Raw genomic sequence first — 9,553 nt, forward strand, 5'->3', positions numbered from 1 at the left:
TCCCCAAAGACCGTGGGAGCCCATGAATGTTCTTAACTGAGCAAAGGTTGAGAAACAGAGATGTACACTGGACACTAGGACCTCCCTTTGAGCCTCAGTTTTCCCACCAATAAACCAGTTGAGGCTGAGGATGTCAAGAGGCTTTTCAAGCCTCAGTATCCAGAGTGTGAGGTCCCCAGTAGACACATAGACACTGACTCAAAAACCACCACAAGACTCACTGGGGTCCTGGACGGTGAAATCTGGTCATTTTTTAAATTCCAGTTGCCTTCCTTCATACTGTACCCAAAGCCACCTTCCCAAAACTCTAAATGGAAAGTAAATAGCACAGGAACAACTTTGGGTGATGAAATCTGCAATTCTGGAGCTTCTCCTAGAGATATTTACCCTCCCCTCTTCATAATGGCTTCCACAGCCTCTGCAGGCTATTAAAATGACATATTGGCCTAACCTGCCTGGGCTGCAACCCACCTGGGGCTGACTCCACATGAAGCCCCCTACAGCCCTCCCCACTGGACAATTATGTGAAGCCATCACTTTTCCTCTATTATGATAAATCATAAGGCTTCCATGTTTTTTATTGAAAATGCTTAAACTTTGTGTTTTACAAATATCACCATGCCAGGACTGGCTTAGCTCTTTCTGCGACTCTGCAGGGGTGGATCTGGAAAGGCTTTGCTAGGGTATGCTTTCAGGAGATGGTCAGGTTCCAGAATGAAGAACTGGAGGATTAGAGAAGGAACCTTACTTGTCTGGGATCACACAGAATTGAAGCTGTACTGGGTTTTCATTTTGTTCCTTCCTCTCTAATACAGGGACCACTGAACCATGTCCCCAGCCCTCACCATCCCCCTGCCTCAGCCTCCTGAGTGCTAGCATGGCCCATGTATATCACTGCAAGGGTTGGAATCTTACCCCCACCTTTTTTTTCTTTATTTAAAGGCCTCTGTTGTCACACCCAATTGGACATTCACTTTGTAAAGGAGAGCTGTACAGGCTGGTTTTGTGTGTCAACTTGACTCAAGCTGGAGTTGTCACAGAAAAAGGAGCCTCCCTTGAGGAAATGCCTCCACGAGACCCAGCTGTAAGGCATTTTCTCAACTAGTGATCAAGGTGGGAGGACCCAGTCCCTTGTGGGTGGTTCGGTCTCTGGGCTGGTGGTCTTGAGTTCTATAAGAAAGCAGGCTGAGCAAGCCATGAGAAGCAAGCCAATCAGTAACATCCCTCCATGGCCTCTGCACCAGCTCCTGCTTCCTGACCTGCTTGAGTTCCAGTTCTGGCTTCCTTTGGTGATGAACAGCAATGTGGAAGTGTAAGCTGAATAAACTCTTTCCTCCCCAGCTTGCTTCTTGGTCGTGATATTTGTGCAGGAAGAGAAACCCTGACTAAGACAAGACATGTGCACTGATCATCCATACACTTGGGAGATAGAGGCAGGAGTAGGTGTTTAAGGCCAACGAGCTACATAGTCCTCCCAATGTACAAGCCTGAATAAAGGAATAAATTAATGATGGTTCGGAAGTGGTCCAAATGTCCAAAATGTCTTGGTTGGTGAGGCACCACAGCCATCCTCTGCTGCAACAGGACTGTGTAGAATCCTCAGGGAAGTAGACATCTCTGGAAGCAAAACCAAGACCTCCCAGGTGACTGAACGCCCCACAGAGGCAAAGTTTTCCATCAAAATAAATAGCCTGATTACCATAATTATGCAAATATATGCTAATGGGACAACTATTAAAAGACTCCAAATGTCATCGAGGGAAAACATACCAGGTCTTGGCTGATGGAAGGTGGCGGCAGGGGTGTGGGAGGAGAGAGTGCAGTCAAAAGTTGGAGGAGGGTCAAGGGGGTCTGAGGTTGGACCATGGGCATCCCACAGACACACTGGCAAATGTGTCAATTGTTCCCAGGTGGACTCAAGTCTCCAAGGCTCAGCCTATGGGAGGATGCCCTGCTTCAAAAATTGGTCCCGTAGTTAGGGATGGAGAGGCATGTCTATCATCCCTGGACTTGGCATACAGGGATGGGAAGATCTCAGTCCACCTTGACAAACAAACGAGGAACTACTGATAGCACAAGAGTTACTGAAAGTATTTTCAGAGAAGAAAACTCAGGATCTGAGAGGGTGGGAGGCTTGCCCCAGGTCACACAGCAACAAGGGAGCAAAGCTAAGCACATCTTTTGCCACCTGCTTACAGCCAGCCCAGGACTTCCTGAATATTTTTCTTCAAACTTCACCTCATTCTGAAACCCAAAACCTATTTTACATGATATTGTTTGCCATGGCTGCGAATGAAAAGCTAAACTTACAGATGGGAATAGAATTCAAAAGACATCACCATTATGTGCTGGTGTCCCACACAGATACAAGTGCCTCCAGCGAGGGGAAGTTTAATTCATTCATTTTATTGATATGGGTTCTCCTTGTATAGCCCAGGTTGGAGCTGAACTGAAGGCTGGGGTCACAAATGTGTGACAACACATGCTGCTGGGACTCACTTAACCCAAGAGAGCCCAGTTCTTAGAGAAAGACCAAGAAGCTGATTAGACCACTGAGGTGTTCTTATGTTAAAAGAAATGATAGGGAAAGAGCTGATTTGCTGCTCACCAAATCAGCACCAGCACCAAAGGCAGTGTGATATATCATCAGAAACACTTGTTCATTGCACTCAGGGGCACCTACCTGATGGTGGGGGATGTTATCCACACCTGAGAACAAAAAAATCAAGATCTTACACTTTCAGTAACACTGAAAACTGACTGCTGATAACACATCCATATCCTACTCATCGATTCACCCCTACACCATGCATCTACCAATCTCCCTGTCCACCTATTCTTTCATTCATTCACCCACTTATCCACTGATTTCTCTATCTACCCATCACCCCACCACCTACCTATTCACCCACCCATTCGTCCATCCATCCATTCACCCACCCATCCATCCATCCATCCATCCATCCATCCATCCATCCATCCATCCATCTGTCCTTCCATCCTTCCATCCACCAACCTGTCAATTTACCCATCTATTCTTTCATCGACCTGTTTGTCCACCAATCTGTCTACGCATCTGTTCATTCATCCATTCACCACCCCACACCACCCCCAACACACATTACTGTTACTGGGAAAACTTCCAACATGCTCCCCTTTTCCTCTGTACACACAGTAGGAGTCTTCCCTGCCTCCATCCAAGCAGGGAACACAGGCAGCTGACTTGCTAATTAAGCAAATTCTGGAGGAAATGATGGAGTCGTGAGTTCGAGACTGGCCCATGCCATTTCCCAAAGCTTTAGTTTGAAGATGGAGGAGGGCCTTCTTTTCCCCAGCACTAGCTAATTACTAACTACTTTAACTCTTGTACTCCTGCTTGGTTGATGCAGGCCTGACTGTCTGGGACATGTGACCTGGAAGGATGAGAACAAAGAGATATTTAATGTTTCAATGATACAATCTTGTTGAAGACTACGGAGGCTGAAGAGGAGTGCAACTACTCCTCCTCCTCCTCCTCCTCTTCCTTCTCTTCCTCCTCCTCCTTTTCCTTCCTCTTCCTCTTCTAGTTCTTATTCCTCCTCCTCTTCCTCCTCCTCCTCCTTTTTCTTCCTCTTCCTCTTCTAGTTCTTATTCCTCCTCCTCCTCCTCCTCCTCCTCCTCCTCCTCCTCCTCCTCCTCCTCCTTCTCCCTCTTCCCCTCCCCGTCCTTCCTCTTCCTTCCTCTCCTGTTTCCCCTCCTCCATTTCTTTGTCACTCTCTCCTTACTCCTTTACTTCCTGGTAATCTGCTCAGCAGCTTAGCCTGCTATGGGAGCATGCATCTGACTCTGACCTGTCTGGACACACTTAGCCACCACACTCTCCCCAGCCCTCCCAAAGTCTCGATCTGAGTGTCTCCTGGGTGTCATGGACTTAATGCCACTGCAGCTCTTTCTGCTCAATCTGATCCCAGGTCCTCATTGTGTCTTCACACCATGGTGGCCCCTAAAAAGAAGCTTTCAATCTCCTCTTCTACCCTACCCCCCTGGTTCCACAATGCACGTCTAGGGAGGAGACACTGCTCTTACAAACAGCTTCTTCAGCAGTCTCCTGATAGTCGTCAGGCATCCACACCACAGCAGGAAGGATTGATCCATCTTGAGCAAATCCTGAACTTCCCTTTTCCCTCTCCCTGTGCCCTCAACAGAAAACCCAAACTTCTTCCCAACATGTCTCTACACATCCCTTTACCTAATGCCTCATCCTTAATTGTCCTTCTCCAAGGAAATCTCCCCTTCCCCCGTGACTGACAGCAGTCATGAGGATGGAGTGACCTCTACAGTACAAAAGTCGCCCAGCCCGGAATTTTGCAATCCAGATAATACTGTGGAAACATTATGTCCCAGAGTTCCAGGTAGATGCAGCCTGGCCTCTCTGTTCCCTAATGTCTCCAGACCAAACGGCTCTACCTACCTCCTCGATAAACTTTTCCATACCTCCACCTCCTCCTCCACCTCCTCCATCTCCTCCTCCATCTCCTCCTCCTCCACCATCTCCTCCTCCATCTCCTCCTCCATCTCCTCCTCCTCCACCATCTCCTCCTCCATCTCCTCCTCCATCTCCTCCTCCATCTCCTCCTCCTCCATCTCCTCCTCCTCCATCTCCTCCTCCTCCATCTCCTCCTCCATCTCCTCCTCCATCTCCTCCTCCTCCATCTCCTCCTCCATCTCCTCCTCCATCTCCTCCTCCATCTCTTCCTCATTCATCTCCGCCTCCATCTCCTCCTCCTCCATCTCCTCCTCCATCTCCTCCTCCTCCATCTCCTCCTCCATCTCCTCCTCCTCCTCCATCTCCTCCTCCATCTCCTCCTCCATCTCCTCCTCCTCCATCTCCTCCTCCTCCTCCATCTCCTCCCCATCTCCTCCTCCATCTCCTCCTCCTCCATCTCCTCCTCCATCTCCTCCTCCATCTCCTCCTCCATCTCCTCCTCCACCTCCTCCTCCTCCTCCATCTCCTCCTCCACCTCCTCCTCCATCTCCTCCTCCTCCATCTCCTCCTCCATCTCCTCCTCCATCTCCTCCTCCTCCATCTCCTCCTCCTCCATCTCCTCCTCCATCTCCTCCTCCTCCATCTCCTCCTCCTCCACCTCCTCCTCCATCTCCTCCTCCTCCATCTCCTCCTCCATCTCCTCTTCCTCCATCTCCGCCTCCACCTCCTCATCCATCTCCTCCTCCTCCATCTCCTCCTCCATCTCCTCCTCCATCTCCTCCTCCATCTCCTCCTCCATCTCCTCCTCCATCTCCTCTCCATCTCCTCCTCCCCCATCTCCTCCTCCATCTGCTCCCCCATCTCCTCCCCCATCTCCTCCTCCTCCATCTCCTCCTCCATCTCCTCCTCCGTCTCCTCCTCCACCTCCTCCATCTCCTCCTCCATCTCCTCCATCTCCTCCTCCATCTCCTCCTCCTCCTCCTCCACCTCCTCCTCCATCTCCTCCTCCATCTCCTCCTCCTCCATCTCCTCCTCATCTTCCTCTATCTCCTTCTCCTCCATCTCCTCCTCCATCTCCTCCTCCATCTCCTCCTCCTCCACCTCCTCCATCTCCTCCTCCATCTCCTCCTCCATCTCCTCCTCCATCTCCTCCTCCATCTCCTCCTCCTCCATCTCCTCCTCCATCTCCTCCTCCATCTCCTCCTCCTCCATCTCCTCCTCCTCCCCCATCACCTCCTCCATCTCCTCCACCTCCTCCATCTCCTCCTCCATCTCCTCCTCCTCCCCATCTCCTCCTCCTCCATCTCCTCCTCCTCCATCTCCTCCTCCTCCTCCATCTCCTCCTCCATCTCCTCCTCCATCTCCTCCTCCTCCTCCCCCATCTCCTCCTCCATCTCCTCCTCCTCCTCCATCTCCTCCTCCATCTCCTCCTCCTCCTCCTCCATCTCCTCCTCCTCCATCTCCTCCTCCTCCATCTCCTCCTCCTCCTCCATCTCCTCCTCCATCTCCTCCTCCATCTCCTCCTCCTTCTCCTCCTCCTCCTCCATCTCCTCCTCCTCCATCTCCTCCACCATCTCCTCCTCCATCTCCTCCTCCTCCTCCATCTCCTCCTCCATCTCCTCCTCCATCTCCTCCTCCTCCACCTCCTCCATCTCCTCCTCCTCCATCTCCTCCTCCACCTCCTCCTCCATCTCCTCCTCCTCCATCTCCTCCTCCATCTCCTCCTCCATCTCCTCCTCCTCCATCTCCTCCTCCTCCATCTCCTCCTCCATCTCCTCCTCCATCTCCTCCTCCGCCTCCACCTCCTCCTCCATCTCCTCCTCCTCCATCTCCTCCTCCATCTCCTACTCCATCTCCTCCTCCATCTCCTCCTCCATCGCTTCCTCCTCCATCTCCTCCTCCCCCATCTCCTCCCCCATCTCCTCCCCCATCTCCTCCTCCTCCATCTCCCCCTCCATCTCCTCCTCCATCTCCTCCTCCATCTCCTCCTCCATCTCCTCCTCCACCTCCTCCTCCATCTCTTCCGCCTCCATCTCCTCCTCCTCCATCTCCTCCTCCACCTCCTCCTCCATCTCCTCCTCCTCCATCTCCTCCTCCTCTTCCTCTATCTCCTCCTCCTCCCTCTCCTCCTCCATCTCCTCCTCCATCTCCTCCTCCTCCTCCACCTCCTCCTCCATCTCCTCCTCCTCCATCTCCTCCATCTCCTCCATCTCCTCCTCCATCTCCTCCTCCATCTCCTCCTCCACCTCCTCCTCCATCTCCTCCTCCTACATCTCCTCCTCCTCCATCTCCTCCTCCATCTCCTCCTCCATCTCCTCCTCCTCCTCCACCTCCTCCTCCTCCATCTCCTCCTCCTCCATCTCCTCCTCCATCTCCTCCTCCATCTCCTCCTCCATCTCCTCCATCTCCTCCTCCATCTCCTCCATCTCCTCCTCCATCTCCTCCTCCATCTCCTCCTCCATCTCCTCCTCCATCTCCTCCTCCTCCATCTCCTCCTCCTCCATCTCCTCCTCCATCTCCTCCTCCTCCATCTCCTCCTCCTCCATCTCCTCCTCCTCCATCTCCTCCTCCTCCTCCATCTCCTCCTCCTCCATCTCCTCCTCCTCCATCTCCTCCCTCATCTCCTCCTCCTCCATCTCCTCCTCCTCCATCTCCTCCTCCTCCATCTCCTCCTCCTCCATCTCCTCCTCCATCTCCTCCTCCTCCATCTCCTCCTCCTCCATCTCCTCCTCCATCTCCTCCTCCTCCATCTCCTCCTCCATCTCCTCCTCCATCTCCTCCTCCTCCACCTCCTCCTCCTCCATCTCCTCCTCCATCTCCTCCCTCATCTCCTCCTCCATCTCCTCCTCCTCCATCTCCTCCTCCTCCATCTCTTCCTCCTCCATCTCCTCCTCCATCTCCTCCTCCATCTCCTCCTCCATCTCCTCCTCCATCTCCTCCTCCATCTCCTCCATCTCCTCCTCCATCTCCTCCTCCATCTCCTCCTCCATCTCCTCCCCCATCTCCTCCCCCATCTCCTCCTCCCCCATCTCCTCCTCCTCCATCTCCTCCTCCATCTCCTCCTCTTCCATCTCCTCCTCCACCTCCTCCTCCATCTCCTCCTCCTCCATCTCCTCCTCCTCCATCTCCTCCTCCTCCATCTCCTCCTCCATCTCCTCCTCCATCTCCTCCTCCATCTCCTCCTCCATCTCCTCCTCCATCTCCTCCACCTCCTCCTCCATCTCCTCCTCCATCTCCATCTCCTCCACCTCCTCCTCCTCCACCTCCTCCTCCTCCATCTCCTCCTCCTCCATCTTCTCCTCCATCTCCTCCTCCATCTCCTCCTCCATCTCCTCCTCCATCTCCTCCTCCATCTCCTCCTTCTCCTCCTCCATCTCCTCCTCCTCCATCTCCTCCTCCTCCATCTCCTCCTCCTCCACCTCCTCCTCCATCTCCTCCTCCTCCACCTCCTCCTCCATCTCCTCCTCCACCTCCTCCTCCATCTCCTCCTCCATCTCCTCCCCCATCTCCTCCTCCACCACCTCCTCCACCTCCTCTTCCACCTCCTCCTCCACCTCCTCCTCCACCTCCTCCTCCTCCATCTCCTCCTCCATCTCCTCCCTCATCTCCTCCTCCATCTCCTCCTCCATCTCCTCCTCCTCCATCTCCTCCTCCATCTCCTCCTACTCCATCTCCTCCTCCTCCATCTCCTCCTCCTCCATCTCCTCCCCCATCTCCTCCTCCATCTCCTCCTCCTCCATCTCCTCCTCCATCTCCTCCTCCATCTCCTCCTCCTCCATCTCCTCCTCCTCCATCTCCTCCTCCATCTCCTCCTCCATCTCCTCCTCCTCCATCTCCTCCTCCTCCATCTCCTCCCCCATCTCCTCCTCCATCTCCTCCTCCTCCATCTCCTCCTCCATCTCCTCCTCCATCTCCTCCTCCTCCATCTTCTCCTCCTCCATCTCCTCCTCCATCTCCTCCTTTTCCATCTCCTCCTCCTCCATTTCCTCCTCCTCCTCCTCCTCCTCCTCCATCTCCTCCTCCATCTCCTCCTCCATCTCCTCCTCCTCCATCTCCTCCTCCTCCATCTCCTCCTCCATCTCCTCCTCCATCTCCTCCTCCGCCTCCACCTCCTCCTCCATCTCCTCCTCCTCCATCTCCTCCTCCATCTCCTACTCCATCTCCTCCTCCATCTCCTCCTCCATCTCCTCCTCCCCCATCTCCTCCTCCATCTGCTCCCCCATCTTCTCCCCCATCTCCTCCTCCTCCATCTCCTCCTCCATCTCCTCCTCCGTCTCCTCCTCCACCTCCTCCATCTCCTCCTCCTCCATCTCCTCCATCTCCTCCTCCATCTCCTCCTCCTCCTCCTCCACCTCCTCCTCCATCTCCTCCTCCTCCATCTCCTCCTCTTCCTCTATCTCCTTCTCCTCCATCTCCTCCTCCATCTCCTCCTCCTCCTCCACCTCCTCCTCCATCTCCTCTTCCTCCATCTCCTCCATCTCCTCCTCCATCTCCTCCTCCATCTCCTCCTCCATCTCCTCCTCCTCCTCCCCCATCTCCTCCTCCATCTCCTCCACCTCCTCCATCTCCTCCTCCATCTCCTCCTCCTCCTCCTCCTCCATCTCCTCCTCCTCCATCTCCTCCTCCTCCATCTCCTCCTCCTCCTCCATCTCCTCCTCCTCCTCCATCTCCTCCTCCATCTCTTCCTCCATCTCCTCCTCCATCTCCTCCTCCTCCTCCATCTCCTCCTCCTCCTCCATCTCCTCCCCCATCTCCTCCTCCATCTCCTCCTCCTCCTCCATCTCCTCCTCCATCTCCTCCTCCATCTCCTCCTCCATCTCCTCCTCCTCCACCTCCTCCATCTCCTCCTCCTCCATCTCCTCCTCCACCTCCTCCTCCATCTCCTCCTCCTCCATCTCCTCCTCCATCTCCTCCTCCATCTCCTCCTCCTCCATCTCCTCCTCCTCCATCTCCTCCTCCTCCATCTCCTCCTCCTCCATCTCCTCCTCCTCCATCTCTTCCTCCATCTCCTCCTCCATCTCCTCCATCTCCTCCTCCATCTCCTCCTCCTCCATCTCCTCCTCCTCCATCTCCTCCTCCTCCATCTCC

The sequence above is a fragment of the Rattus norvegicus genome, chromosome 9, assembly GCF_036323735.1.
Source record: "Rattus norvegicus strain BN/NHsdMcwi chromosome 9, GRCr8, whole genome shotgun sequence".
Lineage (NCBI taxonomy): Eukaryota > Metazoa > Chordata > Mammalia > Rodentia > Muridae > Rattus > Rattus norvegicus.